The 16,364-nt window shown below is 34.3% G+C and overlaps 1 protein-coding gene and 5 non-coding genes across 6 annotated transcripts in view; 4 read left to right on the forward strand and 2 right to left on the reverse strand.

The window, feature by feature from the left end:
• Positions 1 to 16,364, reverse strand: part of LOC148681932 (uncharacterized) — a 398,953-nt gene that overhangs the window by 181,875 nt on the left and 200,714 nt on the right. The window lies entirely within an intron of this gene.
• On the forward strand, positions 1,504 to 1,577 carry trnat-cgu (transfer RNA threonine (anticodon CGU)). Its single transcript has one exon. It is a non-coding gene; the product is annotated as a tRNA-Thr (tRNA).
• trnar-ucu (transfer RNA arginine (anticodon UCU)) lies at positions 2,271 to 2,359 on the forward strand. Its single transcript is given in 2 exon segments — positions 2,271 to 2,307; positions 2,324 to 2,359. It is a non-coding gene; the product is annotated as a tRNA-Arg (tRNA).
• On the forward strand, positions 3,106 to 3,179 carry trnat-ugu (transfer RNA threonine (anticodon UGU)). The gene has a single exon. It is a non-coding gene; the product is annotated as a tRNA-Thr (tRNA).
• trnar-ucu (transfer RNA arginine (anticodon UCU)) lies at positions 3,874 to 3,962 on the forward strand. The gene is given in 2 exon segments: positions 3,874 to 3,910; positions 3,927 to 3,962. It is a non-coding gene; the product is annotated as a tRNA-Arg (tRNA).
• trnar-ccg (transfer RNA arginine (anticodon CCG)) lies at positions 10,838 to 10,910 on the reverse strand. The gene has a single exon. It is a non-coding gene; the product is annotated as a tRNA-Arg (tRNA).

The raw sequence follows: 16,364 nt of genomic DNA on the forward strand, positions 1-16,364 counted from the left end.
GTAGAGGCCTCAACCAACAACGGCTGTCTTTTTTTCACTACACACTTCACTACAGCTTTCTATACCAACTTTCAACATCACCTAGAATAGTCGTGCTACCCGAAGTTGAATGAAGAATTCAAACAAAGCTTCTTTAAGCAAAGCCATTGGAGCCATTGCGGATTGAAGACTCAAGACTACTACAATCATTCAACCCAATTTAAGAAAAATAGCTAGAAATAGCTAAACTTTTTGTCACCTTTTCTGACAAACCCCAAAAACCATTTTTCAATAAAAAAAGTGATGGAATGTAACTGTCCCTTGGAGTTCTGGCAATGCTGTCCATGAGAATTTTGATTGTGAGTGCAAAGTAGGTGTGAAGTCAAAGACTTCATGGATTGTATGTTTAAACAATATAACAGTTTTTTTTTTTTTTTTTATACATCATCGATGCAGCCTGTGATTTAAATCATGATTGTACGGGGACAGCAAACGTCTGACAAATTTCAAGAATTTCAAAAATTTCATGGTCCGATACAACAAGTCAACTGGTCAACGTGTAAATTTGCAGCAATGAAACAATTTGCTCTGTGGTGCAATGGATAGCGCATTGGACTTCTAGGCTGTGAGCTGAACCATTCAAAGGTTGTGGGTTTGAGTCCCACCAGAGTCGCAAGCTTGCCTCTTTTTCTTCACTGACTTGAGGTGTGGTGTGTTTCTAACATTTTAGGCATCTGTCCATCCCGTTTTGCTTCTTTCTTTCATTGCTCAGTGCAGGCTCAGATACTAAGGGTACTCTACAATGAAGCTGATGACTTAATTGAGCTGTTTTAAATAAGGGAGATTAGAAAACAGTGTAGGGCCTAGTGGGCTTAAGGAATGACTCGAAGGCAACCTGTGGTTTTGGGGAAAAGTAACTGCCACCTATTGTTGAGATCAAGCCTTTTGCATTTGTCGTACAAGAGCCTCTTTATGCATGTTCAAAGTAACTGAGTAGAAAGCATAGTAAATTTTGCTTCCCTCCTACTGTCTTAGATGAAACTGCGTTTGGAAGTATCGTAGCCAGAGGTTTTTTCTTTTAGTGTTAAGACTAAGTTGGCCAGAGCACCTGTCTTGGGAACAGCAGGTGCTAGGTTCAAATCCAAACTGCACCTTTCCCTCAGATTATGGCAGAGTGGCTTTCTGATCTGAAACTCTTTCAATGGCCAATAGCATATGTTTGTCCTGATTTCCATTTTCCGAGCTGACTCTGGGTTTGGATGTAATGAAACTGGAGGTTCCAAAAAACACTTAACACATGATTAAGGATAGATTAAATAAAAATAAATTCACGCATTTTTTGCTTTGATCTTGAACAGAGGCCAGGTTACCTGTCAGGTTTGAGACATGATCATCCAGACTCTAAAAGACCACGTCCGTCTTGTCAGCATTTTCTGCATCCTGACATGCTGGTTTTTGTTGTGTATTATTTTTTCTTCTTCGATTTTTGTTATCGGGCAAATGTCTCTTACTGTGAATTTCTGTGGCGCTGTGGCTTAGCTGGTCAAAGCGCCTGTCTCGTAAACAGGAGATCCTGGGCTCAAATCCCAGCAGCGCCTTAGTCCAGGTGGTGCGTGTGCTTGTTTTATAGAGCTCACCGGAATGAATTATAAAATTGTATAGCTTTGAGGCGTAATGAATAGTGCGACAAATAGAGTTAAACAACCTCTTTGCTTGCCATTTTAAGACTTGCTGTCTTTTTTTAGTCTCTGTGTGCAAAAACGTCTTGCCTCCTATTCAGCATTGGCGCTGTGGCTTAGTTGGTCAACGCGCCTGTCTAGTAAACAGGAGATCCTGGGTTCAAATCCCAGCAGTGCCTAATGTACAGGTTTCGTGTTTGCTTTTGTTAAGAGTAACGAGTGTTTACGCAGCGGGATGTTTAGCAGTCGGTTTCTTAACAAAACTCAAATCCTTAAGAACGCTGCTCGTTCAAGAGGGCTTTGGACGATGCCTTTATATAGCATAGTGTGGTAATGCCTAACCAATTGGACTTTAATATTTCAAGTCCAGACATTCCCACATGCAGCGCTACCGTTGTTAGTTTTTTTTTTATTTTTTGGAATTAAACATTTAGCCTGTGTCAAGGTCGTTTGGCGCTGTGGCTTAGTTGGTCAAAGTGCCTGTCTAGTAAACAGGAGATCCTGGCTTTGAATTCCAGCAGTGCCTTGTCCGCAGTTGGCTGTTCTTTCATGGGCCAGAGAGTACTAAAAAGTGCTTTCTGTCCAACAGTTCTAGAGGAAGCAGAGCACTTAGGCTCTGTGGCGCAATGGATAGCGCATTGGACTTCTAGGCTGTGAGCTGAGCCATTCAAAGGTTGTGGGTTCGAGTCCCACCAGAGTCGCAAGCTTTGCTCTTTTTCTTCACTGACTTAAGGTGTGGTGCGTTTCTAACATTTTAGGCATCTGTCCATCCCGTTTTGCTTCTTTCTTTCATTGCGCAGTGCAGGCTCAGATACTAGGGGTACTCTACAATAAAGCCGATGACTTAATTGAGCTGTTTTAAATAAGGGAGATTAGAAAACGGTGTAGGGCCTAGTGGGCTTGAAGAATGACTCGTCGGCAACCTGTGGTTTTGGGGAAAAGTAACTGCCACCTATTGTTGAGATCACGCCTTTTGGATTTGTCGTACAAGAGCCTCTTTATGCATGTGCAAAGTAACTGAGTAGAAAGCACAGTATATTTTGCTTCCTCCCCACTGTCTTAGATGAAACTGCGTTTGGAAGTATCGTATCCAGAGGTTTTTTCTTTTAGTGTTAAGACTAAGTTGGCCAGAGCACCTGTCTTGGGAACAGCAGGTGCTAGGTTCAAATCCAAACTGCACCTTTCCCTCAGATTATGGGAGAGTGGCTTTCTGATCTGAAACTCTTTCAATGGCCGATAGCATATGTTTGTCCTGATTTCCATTTTCCGAGCTGACTCTGGGTTTGGATGACATGGTCAGGCTTGAGACATAATCATCCAGACTCTAAAAGACCGCGTCCGGCTTGTCAGCATTTTCTGCATCCTGACATGCTGGTTTTTGTTGTGTATTATTTTTTCTTCTTCGATTTTTGTTATCGGGCAAATGTCTCTTACTGTGAATTTCTGTGGCGCTGTGGCTTAGCTGGTCAAAGCGCCTGTCTTGTAAACAGGAGATCCTGGGCTCAAATCCCAGCAGCGCCTTAGTCCAGGTGGTGCGTGTGCTTGTTTTATAGAGCTCACCGGAATGAATTATAAAATTGTATAGCTTTGAGGCGTAATGAATAGTGCGACAAATAGAGTTAAACAACCTCTTTGCTTGCCATTTTAAGATTTGCTGTCTTTTTTTAGTCTCTGTGTGCAAAAACGTGTTGCCTCCTATTCAGCATTGGCGCTGTGGCTTAGTTGGTCAACGCGCCTGTCTAGTAAACAGGAGATCCTGGGTTCAAATCCCAGCAGTGCCTAATGTACAGGTTTCATGTTTGCTTTTTGTTAAGAGTAACGAGTGTTTACGCAGCGGGATGTTTAGCAGTCGGTTTCTTAACAAAACTCAAATCCTTAAGAACGCTGCTCGTTCAAGAGGGCTTTGGACGATGCCTTTATATAGCATAGTGTGGTAATGCCTAACCAATTGGACTTTAATATTTCAAGTCCAGACATTCCCACATGCAGCGCTACCGTTGTTAGTTTTTTTCTTATTTTTTGGAATTAAACATTTAGCCTGTGTCAAGGTCGTTTGGCGCTGTGGCTTAGTTGGTCAAAGTGCCTGTCTAGTAAACAGGAAATCCTGGCTTTGAATTCCAGCAGTGCCTTGTCCGCAGTTGGCTGTTCTTTCATGGGCCAGAGAGTACTAAAAAGTGCTTTCTGTCCAACAGTTCTAGAGGAAGCAGAGCACTTAGGCTCTGTGGCGCAATGGATAGCGCATTGGACTTCTAGGCTGTGAGCTGAGCCATTCAAAGGTTGTGGGTTCGAGTCCCACCAGAGTCGCAAGCTTTGCTCTTTTTCTTCACTGACTTAAGGTGTGGTGCGTTTCTAACATTTTAGGCATCTGTCCATCCCGTTTTGCTTCTTTCTTTCATTGCGCAGTGCAGGCTCAGATACTAGGGGTACTCTACAATAAAGCCGATGACTTAATTGAGCTGTTTTAAATAAGGGAGATTAGAAAACGGTGTAGGGCCTAGTGGGCTTGAGGAATGACTCGTCGGCAACCTGTGGTTTTAGGGAAAAGTAACTGCCACCTATTGTTGAGATCACGCCTTTTGGATTTGTCGTACAAGAGCCTCTTTATACATGTGCAAACTAAGTAGAAAGCATAGTAAGTTTTGCTTCCCCCCCCCCACTGTCTTAGATGAAACTGCATTTGGAAGTATCGTATCCAGAGGTTTTTTCTTTTAGTGTTAAGACTAACGGCTGCTTCACACTGCAAGCATCAGTAGCGCGTGAGCAGAGCGCGAGTAACGCGTGTTTTTTGGCGTCCATGTTAACAGATTAGAGCTTTCATATCGCACGCAGCTGCAGCCCATCAGCGCAAGGCGTGAGTTTCGCTGAAGCAGCAGTGCATCGATAGTTTCGGCGCCGGGTCTATTTTTGACGAGCTGCTCACGCTCAACTAAAGTGACAATGCATTGATAATGACCAAAACACAACGAATGACAGTAAAAAGTAGCAATTGTACCCAATAAATGCCTTAATAATGTCAACTGATTTTTATATAGTCAATTGTAACCCAGTTTACTAGTGGGTAGTACACAGCAATAGAGCAAATAGAAATACCCTTCTAAATATAAAAAAAAAACATTGGCAGAATACTCGATTAAATAATATATATTAAAATTATTTATTTATATAAACAATTCATAATAGAGTATTATACAGCATTCAAGGGAATAGTACTTTAGAATAACATCGTTGTGCCTTACACTATAGCAGCAAATCAGATTTACAAACAATAGCCCCTTGCACACAGTGATACCGGTAAATATCCGGAAAATTTCCGGAACGACTTTACCGGTATATTCAAAAAAGCGCTGTTCACACAGGCGAGGACGTTATGAAATTTTTCCGGAAAAGACCGTTCATACATCCATTCCAAAATACCGGTAAATTCTGACATCATTCACCACAAATCAGCCTTAAACGTCTGCGCTTGTATTTGTAAACATTTGACTACATTACAAACTCTGTGGATGATCAGTATTGTTAACAACTTCAATGAAAACATATGGAGGATCACTTTCGCATGTCGAGATGTTCATAATATGTGCATGTGCTGGCTCTCACAGTCACACGCAAAGCTTGAAGGTAAACAAACAACGACTTATCATAAGCAACTTATCTATTATTATTTACACAGTTGGCATTAAGATGAACATATAAACATTATCTGACTAACTTCTAACCGCTAAATGCGTCTGGGAAAATATTCAAAGGCTTTTATTCTCACAAACAGCACGGACGTAAACGCGTCTGACTGTTCTGATTGGCTAAAGCAGACGTCTCACGTCAACACGTTCTAGACGTGCACGCGCTCTTTCCGGCAATCTTCTGTCTGCATTCACACAGCACAGCATTCTGGCAAATATATACTTAATACTTAAATTAATAACAGTAGAAAACTATTAGATTTATATCTTTTAATGTTTTAAATGCGTATTAACTGTAAAAATTGACCATTAATAAGATGCTAAAATGATTTCTATCATATATTTTTAATAAAGGATTGAGAGAAAAAAACAAGATTTGAATCTGTGAGTGAAATCTGCACACGAGTGCCACCTGGAGTTTTCCTGGTTTTTCGCTTTGATTTTGAATGGTTTCCTTGGTGAGTTCGTGTTATTTTTTTATTATTGTTTTCATTATAACATGATTTAAACTAGTGTCAAAAATGTGTTTCATTAATTAACCATTTGTTTGGTCTAGTAAAAACACAGTATTATACGCAGTATTATACAAGTGATTGTGTAAAGTTTAAGTGAGAGAGTTTAAGTAAAATGCTGTCATTTGTAAAAAGAAAATGCCAAATAGGAGAGAGAAATAGGAAAAACACAGAAATTCAGCAGAGAGAAGCATATACATGGTCATTTATTGTTGCTGTTTATTTACAAATGTGTTAAGCTGAGATAATGCATACACTGTAAAATGCTAATGGTTTTCTTCTCCCCTTTGTTTGTTTGCTTGTGCATCTTCTTCTGTTTTTTCATTGGTGAGATGTTCTATTGAAGTCAGTTGCTGAATGTGATCTGCTCTGGATTCGAATTAATTGAAGTGTGAACTCTTTTCTGGATTTGGATTGTCTCAACTTCCATCGGTGCATGTCTAATTGTGGAGTTGGACTGGCGAGCCTCCCATTAAGTGGATTCTTTGGATACACCTGTTGGAAAGATACAAAGTGAAACCTATTCAGCGTCATGGTAGGAGTGTAAATTTACAACACACTCACAAGTGCAACATCCTGGATCTCTGGAACTGAATTTGCAACCTAGTTGTTTTGCAAAAGAATCTTTTTGAGTGTTCATCACCTGTACTGGACTTTTTGGACATTTTTAAATGTTTTAAGTGAATGTTTTATTTTCATTTTTATTTTATTTGTACATTGTTTCATTGGAGTGTTCATTTGTTGCAATTTTTGAAGCTTTATAGAGAGAAGTTAATTGGTTTAAGAAGGGAAAGCTTGATTATATATTGAATAATAAAACTATTTTAATTTTGTATTATTAAGAGGGTTTTGGACGATGGCATTATATAGCATGGTATGGTGATGCGTAACTAATTGGACTTTAAAATTTTTAAGTCTAGACATTCTAACATGCAGTGCTACCGTTTTTACCGTTTCTTTTTTCGATTAAACAATTACCCCCTGTCTGGTTTTGTGGCTTAGTTGGTCAAAACACCTGTCTAGTAAACAGAAGATCCTATGTATGAATCCCAGCAGTACTTTATCTGCAGTGAGCTGTGCTTTTATGGGCCAGAGAGTACCAAAAATTGCTTTCTGTGCAACAGTGCTAGAGGCAGGAGCTCTATGGTGCAATGGATAGTGCATTGGACTTCTAGGCTGTGAGCTGAGGCCAGTGCGAGCCAGGACAATTGCCCAGGAGGTCAAGCAGTGAGGCCGAAATCATGTTGCGTTTCCTCTGTCGGGCTAGTAGCTCGCAGCACGTCACGCAAACCCCGCCCCATAACATCCCCCGAATCAAATGTCACACAACCCGCCCACTTCAGCAGGAATCAGCCAGATAAAGCACACCATCGCATCCTCACGAAACCATTCAAATAAAGACAACTGAAACAAACAATTGACACGTTACTGTACAACATTACATTTTATGTCTATACGCACATGCCTGTGTGTTCTCATTCATCATATTCATTTACTCACCGACCGACTGAATTTGAAACAAATTTTTATGCGAAGCAACACGCCCCTTCAGCTACTCCAGAACGCAGCAGCATGAGTGGTCTTTAATGAATTGAAAAGAGCACATGTCACTCCGCTACTCACCCGTTTGCACTGGCTGCTAGTTGCTGCTCGCATCAAATTCAAAGCTCTGATGTTTGAGTACAAAGCAACCTCTGGCTTTGCTCCCTCTTATCTGCTCTCACTTCTGCAGATTTATATGCCCTCAAGAAACTTGCGTTCTGTGAATAAACGTCGCCTCGTGGTTCCATCCCAAAGAGGCAAGTAATCACTTTCCCGAACTCTCGCATTCAATCTGCCCAGTTGGTGGAATGAACTCCCTAACTGCAACAGAACGGCAGTCACTTGCTGTCTTCAAGAAACGACTAAAAACTCAACTATTTAGTCTCCTCTTCACTTCCTAATCTGCAATTGCCTCTAGCTATACCACTAACTGTACTCAAAAAAAAAAATTCTTACATTACTAATGCTTTCCTTCTTAGACTTTACAGACCTGAAACTTGCCTACAGCACTTATTTATTGTTGCTCTTATAGTTGTGAAAATTGCTTCCTTGTCCTCATTTGTTAGTCGCTTTGGATAAAAGCGTCTGCTAAATGAATAAATGTAAATGTAAAACAGCGAGCTGTGTACACGCCCTTAAAATGACACATTAAAACACATTATAATAAAAAAAAATCTGGATTGTGTTTTGAACTGAACCTAAACTGGCACACTCAGAAGAACCATAATAATGTTGAATCATAAAAAAGGGGTAAACTATGTGCCCTTTAAGCAATGTGTTTACTTTATTAATTATTCAATAATCATCAAGATTGATAAAAAAGTTCAACACACACACAGCAGTGAACGTGTGCACACACACACACACACACACACACACACACACACATCAGTGAACATGTACACACACACACAGTTGGTACAGTAGGCCTACATACTGTATCTACCTTGGAAGAAGTGATATGGTTCTTAAAGTGTTGTTTTACATATGGAGCCTGATTGAATTTTATTATAGTGTCTTCGTAAAAACATCTGTCCATAATTCCTGAAAATAGAAAAAAATATATATAAATAAAGAAACTGCAAAGAAACGATTCAATCATATTAAAGAGATTTGAACTAACCTTCTAACACAACTAGCGGATGGAATATGGCTCCCCAGACATGAATTTTTACTGGATGCTTTGCTTTCGGTTTCACAACATGGCGGTTTATTAATAGGGTATGTCCTATTAATAAATTTGTAGGACATGTAAGCTCGTATAAAGCAAATAGCTTAAATAAAGAGATGCATGGATTAATGTAAATAAATAAATCTTTTCATTATGGCATTGTTCAAAATGGCTTACCTGGCTTTTCCATAGGTCCACCTGAGTTGTTTTACTGGTTTTCTAATATTGCAGACTGATGCTTTTAACTGTATTCTAAACAGAAGCTCACTCTGAATCTTTTTAGCAGATCGCTCATTGTCCTTGTGCAGTTTTTCGTCAATCGTTTTAAGTGCAGCACTATACAACAAACATACAATAATTTTATTAATTAATTTTATTAACATTTCGACATAAGTGTTGCTGAAATACTTGATTTGACAAAATGATAATACACAATACCTGTTCATTTTCCTTGCCTTGCAGTTGTTTTTCTAGGAAGGCCTACAGGGCTTTGATGTCTATAGTGTCGTCTTATAGTGGTGTTGGAGACGTGCACACCCACGTCAGCAAAAGAGTGCTTTGATGTGTTGATGCATCAGTTTTTTTTTCATTGCAATAATTGGTTGAAATGATCTGTAATTAAATCTATAGTGGACCTTCAAAGACAACCCAGATGGGACTTGAACCCACAATACCCAACTCCAGAGGCTGATGCCTTATCCATTAGGTCACTGGGCCATGTTGCCAAGCTTTTGTCATGGAGCTCTTGTATGCCTTCAACAAGATGCCAACGCATGGAAAACTGCACTTTAGGATCTCGATGCCAGTTTGCATTTCGTCAAATAAGATGTGTGCAACTAATGGACAAACATTTTCTTTGTGCAAGCATTCACATTCGTGTCTTATTGGTCCTGGGGTATGGTGTGACTGATCTTGGGTTTCAAATTCCAGACAAGGCCACTCTCATTAACATGAAATCACAACCTTTCTGCAGCTATTTTCTTGTTTGCATTTCATTATCATCCACCTAACATGAGACCATTAGTTGAAAGCCACGGGGTACTTGAAGTCAAGATCTCCATTACCAGAGCTTTTCAGAACCTTTAATGTTTGTAAAGTGATTGGATAACGTAAGCAAGATTGGATAAATCTTAATTGAAGTGTGCAGCAAGTCTGAGAATTTGAAGCTAACTATTGACCTCAGATCATCACGCCTAAGGTTTGAGGGGACAAGTGAAGATTTTTTCCACACAATTTATATTTAACCCAACAAACACAACCCAAATGGGACTTAAACCCACAATTCCCAGCTTCGAACGCTGATGCATTATCCATTAGGCCACTGGGCCAATACTAGCATTTGCCATTTCTGTTGTACGGTTTAGGAAGTTCTTGTAACTCAGAAAACAGCACTTTAGGATCCCTACACCATATTGCATTCAGACGATCTGGTGCGTACACCTAATGACAAAACAGCTTCTCTGAAGAGTTTTCCATTGTCATGTCTTTTTGACCTAAGAGTATGAACCTAGCTTTTTGAAAGTCACAATGGATTGTGTTGCACAGCCAACTTAAAAGGAACTGCGTCAAAGACAACCCAGGTGGGACTCGAACCCACAATCCCCAGCTTTGAAGGCTGGTGCCTTATCCATTAGGCCACTATGCTGTTGCTATACTGCCTGTGAACTGTAACATGAATCCAGGGAGTTGCTGACACACATAACAAAAACTACATGAACAAAAAGTAGATTGGACCGGTTTTACAGAAATTTTTTTTTTGACACTGCAGAGTGTTTCTTCTGGGCTCATTGGTCTAGGGGTATGATTCTCGCTTTGGGTGTGAGAGGTCTTAGGTTCAAATCCTGAACGACCCCTACATCTTTCACAGAAAAGCAGTGATGGTTTGGTGTTTCTGTGTTAGTTGTAGCAACTTTAGTTAATGAAGATTTAGTGGATTTCTGATCTAAATTAGTCTAACCTGTACAATAATACAGACAAAAAAAGAGCGGGAATGATTCGGTGGTAAGAATTGTTTATGGATCTTGAACAACGTACCAGCTTAATATTTAAGCATCATCTTTGTATTTGTACACAGTCTCTTCTCTGTAGGCACCATGCAGGCTTCAAAATGGCCATTTTCGTTAGGTATCTCGTTACCCTTTTAGTCATAACAGGTAGTATGGAATGCCAATGAATGAAGTTAATGACACGCAAACACATCTCAAGAAGGTTTTCAACGCTACTGTGTTTCATCCACCAAACACGGATCTCAAGTTAAAGGGAGATTTTCAAGAACGACCCAGGTGGGACTTGAACCCACAATCCCCAGCTCCGGAGGCTGATGCCTTATCCATTAGGCCACCGGGCCATGTCACCAATCTTCTATCAAGGATCTCTTGTATGCCTTCAACAAGATGCTACCGCATGGAAAACTGCACTTTAGGATCTCGAACCTTTTAGGTTTGTAACATGACAGTGAGATTCAAGCAAGATTGGATGAATCCTAATTGAAGTGTGCAGCAAGTCTGAGAATTCGAAGCTAACTATTGCCCTCAGATCATCACACCTAAGCTTTGAGCAGACAAGTCAGGATTTTTTCACACAACTTAAATGTAACCTAACAAACACAACCCAAACAGGTCTTGAATCCACAATCCCCAACTTCAAAGAGTGATACCTTATCCATTAGGCCACTGGGCCAATACTAGCATTTGCCATATCTGTTGTATGACTCCGGAAGTTCTTTTAACCTAGAAAACAGCACTTAAGGATCCCTATACCATATTGCATTCAGACGATCTGGTGTGTACACCTAATGACAAAACAGCTTCTCTGAAGAGTTTTCCATTGTCATGTCTTTTTGACATAAGGGTATGAACCTAGCTTTTGAAGGTCACACTGGATTGTGCTGCACAGCCAACTTAAAAGGAACTGCATCAAAGGCAACCCAGGTGGCCCATACTAAAAACAACAAGAACAAAAAGTATTTATAAAAAAGTAAGAATTTTTTTTGGCACTGCAGAGTCTTTCTTCAGGGCTCGTTGGGCAAGGGGTATGATTCTCGCTTAGGATGTGAGAGGTCCTGGGTTCAATCCCTGGACGAGCCCTACTGCTATCACAGAAAAAGCAGTGGAACCTTGCCATTTCTACATTAATTGTAGCACCTTTTGCTGGGACTTTAGTTAATGAACATTTAGTGGACTTCTAATTTAAATTAGTTTAACATGTACAATTATACAGACAAAACCGTCTGCTACCCTCAGGCAGATGGTTCCGCAGCATCTGGTCACGCACCAGCCGGCTAAAGGAAAGTTTCTTCCCTCAGACTATCAGGCTGATGAACACTTAATACACAACACACAGACTCTTCCATACCCTCACTGCACACCATCGATATGTAGCATGCACTGACCTCACAGCCAATCCATACTTGAAACAACACTGCCTACAACTATGTGGACACCTATTCATTGTACATATCACTGTCAATTTCACATTGTCATTTTATTTGTGTTATTTGTACTGTCGTTGTATTTGCACTGTCATTTTTTTGCACTATCTGTATTTTTTTTAAAAAATCATTTTTCGTGATTTTTTGTGATTTTTCAAAAAATTTAAATTTTTTGTGATTTTTTAAAAAATTTGATTTTTTGTTATTTTTCAAAAAAAAAAATCATTTTTGCGAATTTTCAAAAAATTTCATTTTTTGTGATGTTTCAAAAAATTTTTATTTTTTGTGATTTTTGTGATTTTTCAAAAAATTTCATTTTTTGTGATTTTTCAAAAAATTTTAATTTTTTGTGATTTTTTGTGATTTTTTGCGATTTTTCAAAAAAAAATATTTTTGTGATTTTTCAAAAAATGTTCATTTTTTTGTGATTTTTTTGCGATTTTTAAAAAATTTTTCATTTTTTGTGATTTTTTTGCGATTTTTACAAAAATTTTCATTTTTTGTGATTTTTTGCGATTTGTCAAAAAAATTTTATTTTTTGCGATTTGTCACAAAAATTTCATTTTTTGCGATTTTTCAAAAAATTTTCATTTTTTTGTGATTTTTTGGGATTTTTCCAAAAAAAAAAATTTTTGTGATTTTTCAAAAAATTTTCATTTTTTGTGATTTTTTTGGGATTTTTCAAAAATTTTTCATTTTTTGTGATTTTTTGCGATTTGTCAAAAAATTTTCATTTTATGCGATTTTTCAAAAAATTTCATTTTTTGTGATTTTTCAAAAAAATTTCATTTTTTGTGATTTTTTGCGGTTTTAAAAAAATATATATTTTTTGTGATTTTTCAAAAAATGTTCCTTTTTTTGTGATTTTTCAAAAAAAATTTCATTTTTTGTAATTTTTTGCGATTTTTCAAAAAAATTTAATTTTTTGTGATTTTTTGCGATTTTTCAAAAAAATTTCATTTTCTGCGATTTTTCAAAAAAATTTCATTTTTTGTGATTTTTCAAAAAAAATTAATTTTTTGCGATTTTTCAAAAAAAAATTTTTTTGTAATTTTTTGTGATTTGTCAAAAAATTTCATTTTTTGCAATTTTTAAAAAAAAAATCATTTTTTGTGATTTTTTGCGATTTTTCAAAAAATTTTCATCTTTTGTGATTTTTTGCGATTTTTCAAAAAAATTTAATTTTTTGTGATTTTTTGCGATTTTTTAAAGAATTTTCATCTTTTGCGATTTTTGAAAAAAAAAGTCATTTTTTGTGATTTTTTGCGAATTTTCAAAAAAATTTCATTTTTTGCGATTTTTCAAAAAATTTTCATTTTTTGCGATTTTTCAAAAAATTTTCATTTTTTGCGATCTTTCAAAAAAATTTCATTTTTTGTGATTTTTTGCGAATTTTCAAAAAATTTTCATCTTTTGCGATTTTTCAAAAAATTTTCATTTTTTGTGATTTTTTGCGAATTTTCAAAAAAATTTCATTTTTTGTGATTTTTTGCGATTTTTCAAAAAAAAATATTTTTGTGATTTTTCAAAAAATGTTCATTTTTTTGTGATTTTTTTGCGATTTTTAAAAAAAAATTCATTTTTTGTGATTTTTTTGCAATTTTTACAAAAATTTTCATTTTTTGTGATTTTTTACGATTTTTCAAAAAATTTTCATTTTTTGTGATTTTTTACGATTTTTCAAAAAATTTTCATTTTTTGTGATTTTTTGCGATTTGTCACAAAAATTTCATTTTTTGCGATTTTTCAAAAAAATTTATTTTTTTGCGATTTTTTGCGATTTTTAAAAAAAAAATCATTTTTTGCGATTTTTCAAAAAATTTTCATTTTTTGCGATTTTTTAAAATATTTCATTTTTTGTGATTTTTCAAAAAATTTTCTTTTTTTGTGATTTGCGATTTTTCAAAAAAATGTTCATTTTTTGCGATTTTTCAAAAATTTTTCATTTTTTGTGATATTTTGGGATTTTTCAAAAAAATTTCATTTTTTGCGATTTCTTAAAAAATATGAATTTTTTGTGATTTTTCAAAAAAATTTCATTTTTTGTGATTTTTTGCGATTTTTCAAAAAAAATTTATTTTTTGCGATTTTTCAAAATATTTCATTTTTTGTGATTTTTCAAAAATTTTTCATTTTTTGTGATTTGCGATTTTACAAAAAAATTGCATTTTTGTGATTTTTTGCGATTTTTCAAAAAAATGTAATTTTTTGCGATTTTTTGCGATTTTTCAAAAAATGTTCTTTTTTTGCGATTTTTCAAAAATATTTCATTTCTTGTGATTTTTTGCGATTTTTCAAAAAATTTCATTTTTTGCGATTTTTCAAAAAATGTTCATGTTTTGCGATTTTTCAAAAAAAAAAACATTTTTTTGCGATTTTTCAAAAAATTTTCATTTTTAGCGATTTTTCAAAAAATTTTCATTTTTTGTGATTTTTTGCGATTTTTCAAAAAATTTTCATTTTTTGCACTTTTTTGCGATTTTTCAAAAAATTTTCATTTTTAGTGATTTTTCAAAAAATTTTCATTTTTAGTGATTTTTCAAAAAATTTTCATTTTTAGTGATTTTTCAAAAAATGTTTATTTTTTGCGATTTTTCTAAAAATTTTCATTTTTTGCGATTTCTTAAAAAATATTCATGTTTTGTGTTTTTTTGCGATTTTTCAAAAAATTTTCATTTTTTGCGCTTTTTTGCGATTTTTCAAAAAATTTTCATTTTTAGTGATTTTTCAAAAAATTTTCATTTTTAGTGATTTTTCAAAAAATTTTCATTTTTTGCGATTTTTCAAAAAATTTTCATTTTTAGCGATTTTTCAAAAAATTTTCATGTTTTGTGATTTTTTGCGATTTTTCAAAAAATTTTCATTTTTTGCGCTTTTTTGCGATTTTTCAAAAAATTTTCATTTTTAGTGATTTTTAAAAAAATTTTCATTTTTAGTGATTTTTCAAAAAATTTTCATTTTTAGTGATTTTTCAAAAAATGTTCATTTTTTGCGATTTTTCAAAAATTTTTCATTTTTAGCGATTTTTCAAAAAATTTTCATTTTTTGTGATTTTTTGCGATTTTTCAAAAAATTTTCATTTTTTGCGCTTTTTTGCGATTTTTCAAAAAATTTTCATTTTTAGTGATTTTTCAAAAAATTTTCATTTTTTTGTGATTTTTTGCGATTTTTCAAAAAATTTTCATTTTTTGCGCTTTTTTGCGATTTTTCAAAAAATTTTCATTTTTAGTGATTTTTCAAAAAATTTTCATTTTTAGTGATTTTTCAAAAAATGTTTATTTTTTGCGATTTTTCTAAAAATTTTCATTTTTTGCGATTTCTTAAAAAATATTCATGTTTTGTGATTTTTTGCGATTTTTCAAAAAATTTTCATTTTTTGTGATTTTTTGGGATTTTTCCAAAAAAAATTTTTTTTGTGATTTTTCAAAAAATTTTCATTTTTTGCGATTTTTCAAAAAAAATTCATTTTTTTGTGATTTTTCAAAAAATTTTCATTTTTTGTGATTTTTTGCGATTTTTCAAAAAAATTTCATTTTTTGTGATTTTTTGCGATTTTTCAAAAAATTTTCAATTTTTGCGATTTTTAAAAAATTTTCCATTTATTGGGATTTTTTGCAATTTTTCAAAAAAATTTCATTTTTTGTGATTTGAAATTTGAAATTTTCAATTTTTGCGATTTTTCAAAAATATTTCATTTATTGTGATTTTTCAAAATCACTTATTTTTTATTTTTATTTTTATTTATTCATTTATTGTGATTTTTCAAAAAAAATTTATTTTTGTGATTTTTCAAAAAAAATTCATTTTTTTGCGATTTTTCAAAAAAATTTATTTTTTGCGATTTTTTTGCAATTTTTCAAAAAAAAATCATTTTTTGTGATTTTTCAAAAAAAAAATATTTTTTGCGATTTTTTTGTGATTTTTCAAAAAAATTTCATTTTTTGTGATTTTTCAAAAAAATTCCATTTTTTGCGATTTTTCAAAAAAATTTTCATTTTTTGTGATTTTTTGCGATTTTTCAAAAAATTTTCGTTTTTTTGTGATTTTTCAAAAAATTTCCATTTTTTGCGATTTTTCAAAAAATTTCCATTTTTTGCGATTTTTCAAAAAATTTCCATTTTTTGTGATTTTTCAAAAAATTTTCATTTTTTGTGATTTGCGATTTTACAAAAAAATTGCATTTTTGTGATTTTTTGCGATTTTTCAAAAAAATGTAATTTTTTGCGATTTTTCAAAAAATGTTCTTTTTTTGCGATTTTTCAAAAATATTTCATTTCTTGTGATTTTTTGCGATTTTTCAAAAAATTTCATTTTTTGCGATTTTTCAAAAAAAAATCATTTTTTGCGATTTTTCAAAAAATTTTCATGTTT

Source organism: Danio rerio, chromosome 4 (genome assembly GCF_052040795.2).
Source record: "Danio rerio strain M-AB ecotype USA chromosome 4, GRCz13ab, whole genome shotgun sequence".
NCBI classification, from domain to species: domain Eukaryota; kingdom Metazoa; phylum Chordata; class Actinopteri; order Cypriniformes; family Danionidae; genus Danio; species Danio rerio.